This window comes from Athene noctua, chromosome 2 (genome assembly GCF_965140245.1).
Source record: "Athene noctua chromosome 2, bAthNoc1.hap1.1, whole genome shotgun sequence".
Classification (NCBI taxonomy): domain Eukaryota; kingdom Metazoa; phylum Chordata; class Aves; order Strigiformes; family Strigidae; genus Athene; species Athene noctua.
In genome coordinates this window covers 27,364,035-27,378,964 of record NC_134038.1, presented here as the reverse complement: position 1 = coordinate 27,378,964, position 14,930 = coordinate 27,364,035, and the positions used below count along the sequence as shown (strand labels likewise).

Genomic DNA, 14,930 nt, shown 5'->3' with positions numbered 1-14,930 from the left:
TTAAACTGGTTTAGGGTTTATTAACATGTAACACCATTTTGTAACATTAGCCTGCTTTAGCAACATATAAAGACTTTCCAGAGTACCCTACCCTAGTCTGTAATTCACAGCTGGTAACTTGTCTTGCTAATGAAAAATTTAGATTAATATGGAAATATCGCAAAGAAAAACAAAACCCAGAACTTCCTAATTATGAAAAAAAATCTCACAGAAACTCTAAAATTCCAACTGCAATTAACTGTACTTAATCTTGATGGTACTCGCTTTCTTTCAAAAGTTTTAAAACTATGTAGGAAACAAAAACTAATTCACAGAAATTTCACAGAAAAATCCAATGAAAATGTTTTCATTGCACTGTAAAAAACCCCTTGTCTTGTTTTCCATGTAGAGTCTCCTAAAATTGGACGTTTTCTGGAGCTACTGCCATGAAGTACAATGAGCTTAAATCATCCTTTAAGACTGGGCTGCAGGATTTGGCTGAAGTACTTGAACAAAGTAAATCCTAGCTATACACTGGGCAGTATCATAGATTAATATATTAGCTTACATGACTAGTCTTCGTTCTTCATTTGTGACCAATAGTGAATTAGAGGATTTTCCCATACCTGCTATAAAGCTGGCACACAAACTAGCCTCCTTTTCTGAAGAGACTGCAGAGTGTAACAGTAAGAGCTATGAAGGGAACTGGCAGAAGTGCATATGGAATCTTCCAGTGCATATAAACTTACTCTGTATAGTTCCAAGTTTATGAAAATAATAATAATAATAATAATAACAACAATAATAAAACAGTAATAAAAGCCCTGCCTTTATTTTTGATTTTACAAAGAAAAGTATGTATCTTGTTGAATATTACCTTTTGATAAAGTCTGTTTTTAAGGAAAGATGTATGGAAAAATCCAGTTAATTTAACGTGATGCAGTAATTGAATTCAAGAGCTCAGCTGCCTGCATCTGAAATGGAAGGGATAGTCCTATTTTTATGGAATTTAATAGAAACACATATATGTGTTTGTATGTATATCGATATAAAATTTATAGTTAATTATAAGAGGAGTTTTACCAACGCTAACAGGAATCTCTGTTTTAGTCATCCGAAGTAATCTTTCAAAACCTAGCTATTTGAAGAGTTCCCACATCTATGTTGAAACAACTAGGTATTTTCTATATTGCTTTTGCAGCTACAACATGCTATTTTAGACAGACTAAGAAGTCAATTGTAGAACACTGTTGTAATCTCTACTTGGTTAAATTAATAAATCACATTCACAGAACTACAGGATTGTTGATGCTGGAAGGGACCTCTTGAGACCATTTACCTGGGCTCATGTACCACTGCTCAAACAGGTTCAGCTATAAGACATAAATTATCTAACTAATTTATAAATTACAAAACCCTTCTACATATTGAAGCAAGAATAACAGCAAAAAGTGAGCAATTACATTTTCCTAAAAAAAAAAAAAAGTGTCAACTGTGTGATTAATTTATTTCAAAGTCAACACCACTTCTTTGTTTTCGCTATGCTCACACTTACTGTACTGACCTGAAGTAGGCTTACATCTTCATGGCTTCCATGAAGACACAAAACATGTTCTAGAAGGGTAAATTGTACTAATTCATGATCAAAGATAATCATGCCAACAAATGCATCTGCCAATTTTTTCCTTAGTAAGCAGACAAGCTATTTTCTAAGCAACAAAGTTTGTCCCTAAGTGCATGTTGTACCAAGAGGTGAAATGGTTCAGCCAAGGATGACATGCCAAATAGCACTGCATAATAAAAGGTTCCATTTTGCCCATGCCTAGAGAGTTTTGTGTATCCCTAAAACATCACTTTCTACAGTTTTCTACTATGGCAGTCAATATCCGTAGCACAAGATGGAAGAAAGTCAACACGTCTTCAGTAATAGGTACCCTTCCATTCTGATTAGCTTTTTAGGAATGATCCTGGTCCCCAACAGCAAAAAACTTGACCCTGTATGACATGGAATTGAATTACTGTGTGTGAACACGTGTGCTGTACATACAGACCAGTTGTACCATTAGCTCTTCTAAAGGGGTTTGCTAGTACTACACTCTCTCCTCATAATTATGTAGGCTAAGGCAAGGCAGAGTACTTTGAGAGCTACATGAATATGCTGGCAGAAATCCCTGCCAACACTTCACGTTTAGAAATGTTGCAGCTCCCGTATTTCTGTCCGGGATTTTCTGAGCTAACCGTGACCAGCACACTCTGCAGAAAACACAAAGGAGTCCAATGTATCCGGAACACATCACGGCTGCAAGGTAAATACAGCCAGCTAAACAAGCCCGGCTTGTATCAGATTTACTGCATACGCACAGCTGGCCAACCACATAGAGCCCTGACACACACCGCGCATGTAGCAGCTCTAACACGTCCTGGTCTCACTGCGTGCGGGGGGTCAACCTACACGTGCACACACACACAGACAGAGCAGCTGTTTGTCCAGCTCCCAGACAGCCGGAAACCCCACACAGACGGGGTTTCACACACACATACCCAACCACACTGCGATGGTTGGCAGCACACGAAGGCTTGAGCTCCTGAGGGAAAGCCGTGGAGTGTCCTCACACCGGAGGCACCACAGGCGTCTGTCAGCTCAGCCAACCTGACAGCCCCCGGGCCAGGCATCGAACCCTCGCCCAAGAGACGCCCCGGTAACGGGTCTATTTCGCTCCAAATCGACCAGTCGCGGCCCAGTGAGGGACCCTGCCTAACAGCACCTGTGGGCACAGGGGAAACAAGCCAGGCAGCCAAGGAGCGCTCGGTAGTACCGCGTGAGGTAGCACCATCAGCCCCGGCCCTGAGGGGAGCGGCCCGCTCCCGCTCCCGGGCACAGCACATGCCGCCGGCGGGGGAGAAGGACAGGGGGGCTTTTCCCGCCCACGCCCAAGATGGCCGCGCCGGCCGCGGCCGCTGACCCCTCCCGCTGACCCCTCCCGGCCCCTCAGCCGCCGTTCCGGGGGCGGCACCCGGGCGCCCCCGCGGCACCGCCCGCCCCGATTGGCAGCGCGCTCCGGCCAATAGCGGAGGCGAGCGCTTTCTCCCGGCCAATGGCAGCGGAGGCCCGCGGCGGACAGCGGGCCGGCCGAGCGCGCCGCCAGGGCGGACGCTCCCTGCCCACAGGCCAATGGCGGCGCCGGAGGAGCGGCGGGGCAGCGCGCCCCCGCCGCCCCGGGGAGGGGGGGGCGGTTGCCGTGACAACCGCAGGCCCGGCGGTGCCGGCCGGCCCTGGCGCCCGCGGCCCCTCGCCCACCTCGGGAAGCGGCGCGGTACCTCGGGCCGAGCGGCAGAGCTCCGCCTCCTGCCTCCTCTCTCGGCGGGGCGACTTCCTGTGCTGGCGGGGCTGCCGCCGCCTCCTGCCCGAGCGTCCCCGCCGCCCCGCCTCCCGCTCCTGCCCGCCCTGCCGGGCAGCGGCCTCGCGAGGCCGGGGCGCCGAGCGCGCCGGGGAGGGACGGCCCCGGCCCCGCGGCACCTGCAGCGGCGAGAGCGCAGCCCGGCCCCCGCCCTCCCCCTGCGGCGCCCAGCAGCTGCGCCCGCAGGTGGGCCGGGGAAGATCCTCGGGCAGCGGCCGCCTGCCCGTTGGGAGGCCTCACTCCCGCCTGCCTGCGCCCCTCGGGTATCTATCTCCCTGGGTTTTCCTGGGGAGGTGCTGTGGGGGAGGCTGAAAGTTCAGTCGTGGAGTATTTCAGCATCCTCCCTTCACACCCTCCGCTCAGTTTTTACCACTCTTTCGCCTACCTGTATCAGAACTGTCGCTCCAGGCATGTACAATAAAAAGCGGCTAGCCACCTTCAGATCATCACCATCCCAAGCCCAGTTCAGTGAGAACTTCTATGAAAGGTCCTAAAAACATAACACATGGGAAATTATTAATCCTGTCAGGTTATTTTTCACCACTTTCAATGATACTACGTCCTTTGTAACATAATTAATCTACTTCGGTGCAAGAAGTAAGCCACTGGCTCTTGTGGAACAGCTTACTGATTAATATTGCAAGTGCATGCTTTGCTTCCTGCAAAAATGGCAGTTGATAACCAAGTGTAACACTCCCCTGTGAGGAAAGCACACAAAAAAGAAAAGATTTGCATTTGTTTACCTCTGCAGTTTAGGAAGTGAAAGCCGTACCCAGCTGAACTTTCCCATCTTTCTAGATGACACGCATACAGAGTGGAGAATGAGCCTACAGAAAAGTTGATTAATGTGAGTTTCCGTCTGGCATGTGTACCAAACCGCAGAGTTTTCTCCAGTCATTTCTGTAGCAAGCTTAATGGATGGCTGAAATGAAGCAGCTTTCTTAGAAATACAGCCTGTCCTGATTTCGAGTGATGAGACACAAAGCTTTTTTTGTACCTTTTCTGCCAAGAAGTCTCAAACTAAGGATATTTATCTGCTTTGAATGTTGCAGCTCACTGGACACAACCTTAGGTTTTCTCCCAGGGTACGTCGTCCCCTGTGGAACAAGGGGTGTCACACCCTCTGTGGGCACCACCTTTGATTTTTCTAACTTCCGTGTGTTCATAATTTTCAACAATATTTTATTTGATTCATACTCCTAATGGTAAGCCAGGAACTCCATACATGTAAAATATTTTAATACTTTGTTTTGATTCCTTGATTGTTTTAATACAATTCAGTTAAACCCCATTCATGATTATGCTCATGGATCTTTGGATATGGTATTATATACAAAACAGCAATCACATTCAAATAGCTGTTCCTACCTGATTTTTGACCGAGTAATCACAACCAAAATAAACAAATATGCAGGAATATCAGAATCAGTGTAACCACTGCTGAGGAGTTTGTCTTTGTAGCACAATATCACATAATTTCACCTAATCACGATATTAATTTCACCACCAAGTTATTCTTCTAAGTAATTAACCTGCGTATGCCAGCAGCCTCGATACTGAATCCATAAAGAAGTCATAAGGAATTATGACTTCACGAAAAGGAGCTCTACAACCACTGAGAAATTTTCACCATTTTTAGTCTCACTGTCTTTAATTTTTTCATTCTTAACCCTCATTTTATGGAAAAAGTTTGTTTCCCATTGCGAGGTTTGATCTGTAGGGAAGGCATGCATACTGGTGGAATGGTCAGAAGGGCAGTTGACATTTAGATAATAGAAAGTACTACTGACAGGTTTGCTGTGTTTTGTAGGATAAGAAGCAGTCTGGGTGGAGTATATGTGTTATAGGATATTTATAATCTGTCTCTTCCAGGTATAAATACACAAGGGATACAATTAGTAAATATGTAACTATAACTGAAATGTACATCAATCAGAGAGGAATATCTTACTGATCTTGCCACATCCATCAATTTGATGGCATATCCCTTGAGCAGATGAATTAAAAAATCCAAAAAAGTGGTTTTTAAATTTACATGGTATTTTATCTCACAAAATTTTGAAGAAAATGTATCGGATGTTGTTTCTTCGCAAGATCTTCAGCTTACTCCAACAATTTGACAAGCATCTGTCCCTTTTTGTTCTCCTTCTATGCAGTGGTATTCAACTTTATGATCTGTGAAACTTTTTTTTAATAGAAGTTAAGCCTACTGAAAATAGGCTTCCTGTTCTTATTTATCTTTTGCAGAGCTCTTAGAAGCAGACCCTGAGCTTTTAGAGTTCAGTAGATAAAGGGTTGGGAAATGATGCTCAACATCTTTGTTCCAAGCTGACAACACAGATTAAACTAACATACAGAAAACTAACTCCTCAAAATGCAACAACTTGTTGACTGTCTAATCAACAACTGTTGATGTCTCATCATGTATGTCTAATCACCATGTTAAGGTCAAAGATGTGAAAGAATGTTATTAATTATTTTTGTTCTATTCATTTTGCCGTCACTATGAGTAAGAGTTTTGCCCCATCTCTCATCCAGAACTGTAGCCTGAATGTTGCCAATATTAGACCCAATGGGGCTAATATTCAGGCTATCACTAAATCTTTCAGGTAATACGTTACTCCAGAACTTCTGAAAGGTACGTTATTCTCCATCCAACCACAAAGCTAAAACTCTCTTTATGCTCCTGTCACTTCCTAACAATGTCATTTTTGGTGGCTTTGACAGATACAGTCTTGCTCTGCTCATATCCAACCAGAACTGCTGCTGAAAGAAATAATCCCCTTAGTTTATCCCTTTGTCCACGTCATTCCTCACTTTGCATCTCTCCAGTGTCTTCCATCTCTACACTGGCTCTGTATGCCCTTTGCCTTCATTTTGAAATCCTTTATTCCTACCCTGTCTTATTCTCCCTTAGCTTTAATGTTGCTTCTCACCTCTGACTAACCTAGGATACTGGCTTATACACTGTGCTTTAATTCTTTTTTTTTTTTTTTTTTTTAACAAACCCTGTTTTGCTTTCCTCAATTAACACTGTTAACTCTCAAATCCATCCAAAAGACAAGTATGGCAGGATAGCTACTGTAACTTGATGCCACTGGTGTGCTGAGCCTATTCCTGTCATACTTCTCCCGTATTTACTATTTCTGTCTGTTCATGTCTTGTCTTACATCTCAGCTGCAATTTCTCTAGCACAGGTACCTTCCTTTTGCTCTTTGCTTGGTTAATATTTAGCACCACTGTCCCTAACATCAGACATTCCTAAAACCTCTGCAGCATTGCCTGTAGCAGAGCAGCCCTGGACAACAGTCCTCACCCCTGTTCCCCATGGGGGAATCGTCTTTCCTTCCAGCCTTCTAGCTGAAAGTCCCAACATGGTGTCAGTCATGATAGATGGCGCATTTTGTGACACAGACAGCCTGCCATTAGGACAAACTCATTTCACTAAAGAACCATCTGATGGTAATGACTTTCAGTCACAGACTGACCTAGGCTGGCTTGAGTCAGTGTGCTGGAGGTGAAAGGCTCCATATTCCATTACCAGTACTCTGAGCCATCAAGTCTGCTCCACCCCACCCTTACTTAATCTGTATTGATAGACTTGGTAGCATTTTCCTAACTGCTATCATCCATACAGATGTCTGCCGTCATTTTGTTGATACAGTCAATCAATACTACATTAAATGTTACCTTCAGTTCACCCTTAATTGTCTAAAGTAGATGTGGTATTTTCATTATTTATACAACTATGCCATTAAATTATGCATTCCAGATTAAAAGAATAAAAGACTTGTTTACATTATTATTATTGCTCTGGCATCAACTTTTGGATTTCTGTGTAAAGAAATTAATCTCCTATTGGAGGGGGAAATGGGGACTGACAAGCACTAGCTCCTGTTGCCTCTGGGACATAATTATGCTTGCAAATACAAAACCAGAAAAATCATAAGCTTAACACAGTAGACACTCTTGAAAGTTTCATCTCAGCATGAAGCTATGTTTTAATTATTATTTTTGTCTGCATTGTTCAGATCGACAGTGCACCAGCTAGAATAAGTGCTTATCCTGGTTAATTCTTCATGAGGCTTATGTCACTGGAAGATGCATTTAATTTATTTCCTTTTTCTTTTCTTAAGCCAGCACTGACTAAGTGGTTATCTATAAACATTCAACAAAGGTTTTACTTTAGGGCCAGATCCAAACCCTGTTGAGTCAATTGGAAACTTCAAAGGTCTTTGGAAAAGGCCCTATTAAAAGACAGAGGTAAGCTGTGATTTGTTTGGGGACTCTGCAGAATAAAAAAAAAACCCTTATTTATATTCTACAATATCAACAGATTTCCTATATGGTAGAGATTGTCTGTTCTTATGAACTGAATTTGGACACTCTAACATCCCCACACATCTCAATAGTATTTTTCTATATATAAGATACGTCCATATTTTTTCTAACACAGTCCTTGGAAATATGATTTTATATAATACATACAGTTCTTACACCTGAAAAACTGTTATCTGTGTTCTGGGAGAAGATTTTCACATATACTGATTTAATTAGATAATTACAATGATGCATTTCATATTGGGAAGAATCACATATTTTGAAAATCACTGTGATACTATTTTGGTTAATTTTTAAATAAAAGCTAACCTGTTAAATATGAACATAATAGTTATTATAGCATCAAATAAAAAAGCTTAGCTTCCAAGAATGAGTGTGGGTTTTGCCATGCCAAAATTAACCAAATAAATGCTCTGCCTCCAAATATTAGTGTGGTCTTCAGGAAAATATAAACCCTTGAAAATACAATTTTATAAATTGTTTGGGAGCCAGGTTCTCCATGTTGCAAGGTAGTGCCCCAAATTACTAGGTTGATACAGTTCTCAGTTTCCCCCAGAAATCTCCTCCATCTTGTACAAATAATAAAACATTCCATTAAGTCTGGGCTTGAACTCACTCCTCTTCCATCTCAGGTGTGTGCCTTAACTGAATTATGCACTGTCCTCCTTTCTACACTACTATTTCATTAGCTAATACAGAGTTGAACACATCAGTAGCAGAAACAGAGAGCTTTTCCTCATACACCCAGTCACCCAACAACAGAATCCTTAGGGCCCTCTCCTAGCAAGTGTGGAACTTGAAATCTAGTCTTTCTTTTGAACCAAGTCAAAGGAGGGGTTGAAAACAATTACCACCTTCTGGACTGCAAGGTAAAGCAGGAATTTCTTCTCTATGAAGTCTTGGCCTTGGAAAACTTCATATAAGGCATGATCTGAGAAGTGCCACCAGACAAAATGCTATCATGCCAACGAAACTGGCACAATGATGCAGCAACTCTCTGAGAGTCTAGTGTCTAAGGGACAACTAAATGTTGGACTCTATGTGAATATGACCTAAAGCAGCAGTTAGACGCCTAAGTCCCTTCACATATACAGCCAAAGGGACTCTGTAAGATCCCAGCCTCATGAAGCTCATTTAATGCAGCAATGGAAATTTACTGGATTTTCTGATCACCATCTATGAAAAGCTATCTGAGCAATCAAAACCTGGTGACAAAGAACTCCTTAACCTTTATGTACTGTTAGAAAGAATATATATACAAAGAGCTGATAGCTGTGAGTTCAGGCTTAAACTGAGAATAGAAAGAAGGCACACACTTTTTCTAAGCATTATACTGGATTCTCCATTGTTTTACTGAGTAAGTGTTTTTTTCTTCCCAGGATAATTTTTTCCATGAGGATGTCTCCTGGCTTTCAAGAAACTGTAAAACAAACTAGGGGGTGATGATCATCCCTCTCAGCTTTACACTCTATGCTTCTACTCATAGAATCACAGAATCGTCTAGGTTGGAAAAGACCTTGAAGATCATCCAGTCCAACCATTAACACAACATTAACAGTTCCCCACTACACCATATCCCTCAGCACTAAGTCGACCCTACTCTTAAACACCTCCAAGGATGGGGACTCTACCACTGCCCTGGGCAGCCCATTCCAACGCCTAACAACCTGTTCTGGAAAGAAATGCTTCCTAATATCCAGCCTAAACCTTCCCTGGCGCAACTTGAGACTATTGCCTTTTGTCCTACTGCTTGTTACTTGGTTAAAGAGACTCATCCCCAACTCTCTGTAACCTCCTTTCAGATAGTTGTAGAGGGTGATGAGGTCTCCCCTCAGTCTCCTCTTCTCCAGACTAAACAGCCCTTTTTCCCCCTCTGGGACAGGTGCACCCCATCTAATGCCAAAAGGTCTGGTGCTCTGTATACCAATCCATGATTGAAAAATCCGAAGCCCTGACGGTAACACCAATCTTGGAGCCACAAGTTCATCTGTTGAGTTCTCCTGTAATCTTCTTCATCCATCCCCACAACTGAAGGGGACAAGCAATTTGTGCCTCTGAACCCTTAATCAGTTTCCCCAAGGACCTGAAATCTCTCAGCACACTACAAATAGTAGTTCAGTATTTTATTTCTTATTACTGTTTATTATGTGCTCTCGCTTTTTATTTGCTACTTAGTAGACTTCTCTCAATAGTTTAAATGCCTTATGGTCATTGGTATCACTCATCTTTGAGTAATTCAGAAATAAAAATTAATTAATCTTCATTTCAGGCCTATAAGATAAAGGGGTAGCAGCATCAAAGTTTTACAGATGGGAGAGTGTGGCACAAAGAGCAGCTGGGAGGATCTGGGAAACTACAGACCAGCACATCTACACTTCTGCAAAGAGAACTGAATTGACGCCACATATGGGGGCAGATACCCCATAATTTTTGAGGATAAGGGTCATGCCTCCCACATCTGTTAGAGTTCTTTGAAAGAGTCATCTAAAAATGTGCCTAAGGATGACTGGTCAAAATATTATAACTGGAAAGCCAAAACAGCTAAGTTGCTATGGGATAAAAGGAAAGTTACTTGTTTAAAGCTTAGAAAAAATAAATAGAAATAATATATCTGGTTTTGTATCGGTGGGATAGTGGCATATTCGCCATGATATCTGTCTGGGATCCATGCGGTTCAGGACAGTCCTAAATGACTCAATAGTAAGGCAACAAAATTTTCTCATTATACAAAATAATTAAAAGCAATCAAAAGTAAAACTGACTTCAAAGATTAGCAGAAACACACCATGATGTTGAGGGACTGCATTTTAAAATGGCTGATGAAATCCAGCAATAAGAACTGCACATGCACCGTATAACTATCCATACAAATGATGGACAATAACACCATTATCTGCAAACTTGCTGAGGGTACACTGTGCCTCATCATCCAGATCATTAATGAGGATGTAAAACAGGACTGGACACAGTATTGACCCATGGGGTACACTGCTAGTTGCTGGCCTCCAACTGACGTTGTGCCACTGATCACCACCCTCCGGACCTGGCCATTCAGCCAGTTTTCAACCCTCACTGCTCATATAGCCCATACATCAATGGGTTGCCATGTCAAAGGCCTTACTGAAGTACAGGTAGACAATATCTGCTGCTCTTCCCTTGCCTGCCAGGCCAGTCATTTCATTGTACAAGTTTTATCAAGTTGGACTTCCCCTTGGGGAAGCCATGCTGACTACTGATGATTTTCATGTTGTTAATGTGCCTGGAAATGTGCCTGCACCATCACCTCCCCAGGGATCGAGCTGACGCTGACTGGCCTGTAGTTCCCTGGGTCTTCATTCTTGCCCTTCTTGAAGATAAGAGGGATAATTGCTTTCGTCCAGTCTTCAGGCACTTCTCCCAGTCACTATAATCGATCAAAGATTATCAGGAGTGGCCTCTCAATGACATGTCTCTCAGCACTCATGGGTGCATCCCATCATGGCCCATGGACATAGGCAAATCCAGATTGCTTAAGTGTTCCCTGACCTGATCCTCTTCCACCAAGGGTACATCTTCCTTGCTCCAGCCTTTCCACCAGTCTCTGGGACCTGGGGGCCCAGCTTTCTAGTAAAGACTGAGGCAAAGAAGTCCTTCAGTACATCATCCTTTACCATCTTTACCACCTCATCACTCACCAAGTTGATCAGCTCTGGTGCAGGCACGTTTCTTAGCAGAGCAGGAGAACACAGCGTACAGGGGTAGTTCATGAGCCAGGAAAACCCCAGCGGAGTGCAGAGACCTGCCAGTAGCCAGCAGCTCTCACAAGAGAGAGCAGCTGATGACGTGTGGATGGGGCCAGGAGTAACGGCAGCCACCCCACACACCCACAACGGGAGCCCAGGGAGCACCAGGCACCAGGAGCAACGCAAATAGAGCGGGCAAACAGGGTGTGGCGCGGCAGCCAGGGCATGGCATGGTGGTTGGCGTGGCAATTCATGCGGGAGGGCGCCTCTTTGAAGGTGGGGCATTCCACTGGCTAAGTGGAGAATCTTGAAGTATGCGTAACCCAGCAACCGGGTAGCATTCTGTGACCATCTGCATAAGCCAAGGTCTCTCATCCTACCTGACCCTCAAGGCAGGATGGTGGGCACTTGTCTGAGAGCAAAAGCTGCAGCTCTGGATGGGGGCTCCGCATCATCTACCCTAGTGGTGGCTGATGCCTCCACCTATTCAGAGCTGCTGAAGGGAGAGGCTGCAGGGCAGACCTCAGACTGCAGGAAGGGCTTACACCTTTTTCCTGGGGCAGGGGCAGGCAGCAGACCTGCCTGCAAAAGGTGTACCCAGGTTGAAGACCTCCTGCAGCAGGTGCCTGAGCTGCAGGAGGTGGTTAGAAGGCTACATAGCATCAGGGAGACTGATAAGGAGTTAGATAGCTGGTTCCAACTGCAGTCTGCAGTGGACCCTCAGCCCACAGCCAAATAGCCAAAAACTCCCCCATCAGCACACACAGAAGGGAGGGGGGCCAATAATGTAGAAGAATTGAAGCTTGCAAATGCAAGGGCCTGCAGGAGGAAGAAACTTACCCCAAAGCCTGAGGTGCCCTTGCAGAACTGCTTCACCTCTCTGTAGACTGAAGGGGTAAGATCCATCTCATCAAAAGAGATGCTCGAGATAAGGAAGGCAGCCCAACCTTCCCCTTGTATAACAGCCATCGCAACTAAGAAAAGGTAACAGGCGATAGTAGTAGTAGTAGGCGACTCTTCCGAGAGGTACGAAGGCACCCATCTGCCGACCCAATGCACTTTCTAGAGAGGTGTCCTGCTTACCATGGGCTCATATCAGGGATGCCACTGAGAGACTACCAAGCCTCATACAGTCCACTGACTTATCCAGTGTTGTTTCACATGGGCACCAGTGATACAGCCAGGAGCAGTCTAAAGAGTATGAAGGATTACAGAGCCCTGGGAGCAGGGGTAAGGGACTCTGAACGCATGTAGTTTTTTCAACAATCCTCCTGGTCAAAGGGAAGGGGTTTGAAAGGGCCAATTGAATCTGGCAAATCAACAATTGGCTATGGGACTGGTGCCACAGCCAGGGGTTTGGATACTTAGACCATGGGACTTGCTTTGAGAAGCCTGGTCTTCTGGGAGTTGATGGAGTCCATCTGTCAGAGAAGGGGAAGAGCATCTTTGGTCATAGGCTTGCCAAGCCGTGAAGAGGGCTTTAAACTAAAGTTGCGGGGTGAGCGGAACCTCAATCCATCCCACTCCTACCTGTTTGGTGCCAGTGCCAGCAACAGATGTCCAGAGCCTGGAGAGGGATCACAGGTCAGGAGCAGAGCAATTGAAGAACAGCACAGAGGAGTTCCACCCATTAAAAGAGCTTCATCGTGGACCCTACTTAAATGCCTCTTATGCAAGTGCACATAGCATGGGGAATAAACAAGAGGAGTTAGAGACATGCACACATTTGTAAGGCTGTGATCTTATTGGCATCATGGGGATGTGGTGGGGTGGGTTTTATGACTGGAGCATTGGAATGGAAGGATACAGGGTCTCTAGGAAGGACAGGCAGGGGAGACAATGAGGGTGGTGTCACCCTCTGTGTCAATGACCAGCTGGAGTGCATGGAGCTCCACCTGGGGATGAATGAGGAGCTGACCAAGAGCTTGTGGGTCAGGATTAAAGGAAGGGCAGGGACAGGTGACATTATAGCAGGGGTCTGCTACAAGCCACCTGACCAGGAAGACCAAGCAGATGTGAGCCTCTGTAGACAGATAGGAACAGCCTCACATTCACAAGCTCTGGTCCACATGGGGTACTTCAACCACCTTGACATCTTTTGGAGGAACAACAAGACAGGGCATAAGCAATCCATGAGGTTCCTGGAATGCATTGATTATAACTTCCTTCTCCAAGTGGTAGAGGAGCCAACAAGGAGAGGTGCTATGCTGGAACTTGTTCTCAACAACAAGGCTTGTGGGGAGTGTGAAGCTCAAGGGCAGCCTTGGCTGCAGTGACCATGAAGTGGTGGAATTTGAGATCCTAAAGGCATCAAGGAGGGTGCACAGCAAGCTCGATACTCTGGACTTCAGGAGAGCAGACTTTGTCTTCCTCGGGGATCTGGTTGTCAGAGTAGCATGGGATAAAGCTGTGTGGTGTGGTTTACTTGCTGGAGGGAAGGAATGCTATCCAGAGGGACCTTGATGGGCTTGAGAGGTGGGCCCATGCGAACCTCATGAAATTCAGCAAGGCCATGTGCAAGGTTATGCACATGGGTCAGGGCAATCCCATGCACAAATGTAGGCTTGGCAGAGAATGGATTGAGAACAGCCCTGTGGAGAAGAGCTTGGGGGTGTTGGTGGACAAGAAACTCAACATGTCCTGGTAATGTATGCTTGCAGCCTGGAAAGCCAACCATATTGTGGGCTGCATCAAGAGAAGTGTGGCCAGCAGGTTGAGAGAGGTGATTATCCCCCTCTGCTCTGCTCTCATGAGACTCCACCTACAGTACTGCATTCACCTCTGGGGCCCCCAAAATAGGTAGGACGTGGACCTGTTGGAGTGAATCCAGAGGATGTCACAAACATGATCAGAGGGCTGGACTGCCTCTTCTATGAGGACAGGCTGAGAGAGCTGGGGTTGTTCAACCTAGAGAAGAGAAGGCTCCAGGGAGCCTTATAGCAGCTTTCCAGTACCTAGAGGGGGATACAGGAAAGGGGGAGAGGGATTTTTCACAAAGGCATGTAGTTATAGGATGAGGAGGTAATTTTTTTGGACAGAAAGAGAGCAGATTTGGATTAGATATTAGAAGTTCTTCACTGTGAGGGTGGTGAGACACTGGAACAGGTTGCCCAGAGAAGCTGTGGCTGCCCCCTCCCTGGAAGTGCTGGATGGGGCTTTGTCACCTCCAAAGACAGGGTGGTTGGAACTAGATGATCTTTAAGGTCCCTTCCAGCCAAGACCATTCTATGATTCTCTGTCTTGTGTAACCAGGGCTGCTGTCTCACTGAGCGATGGACTCATATTTTCCTTAGTTTTCCTTTTGTCACCTAAATATACTTGTATGTTAGGTTTACCCAGGACTATTCTTTTAACACAGAGGTCATAGCACATGCCCATAATATCATGCCCTCTAAGCCTCTAGAACAGTTTTACAGCATGCAGGCTACCTGTTCGTAACTGCTCCTGATGGATGATGACTCATGCTTCAGGAAGCTTCAACTGGGAATAG

At 44.9% G+C, this 14,930-nt stretch overlaps 1 protein-coding gene across 2 annotated transcripts in view; it reads right to left on the bottom strand.

Moving 5' to 3' along the window:
* The window catches only part of TRIQK (triple QxxK/R motif containing), a 64,724-nt gene extending 61,333 nt beyond the window's left edge, over positions 1–3,391 (bottom strand). The window contains exon 1 of one of the 2 annotated variants that reach the window (XM_074898732.1): positions 3,298–3,391. The gene's annotated coding sequence lies outside the window, so the exon portion shown is untranslated. Of the gene's footprint in view, positions 1–3,277 lie in introns of both variants that reach the window. The other variant, XM_074898731.1, reaches the window with a different exon arrangement.
* Positions 3,392–14,930: the final 11,539 nt, after the last annotated feature.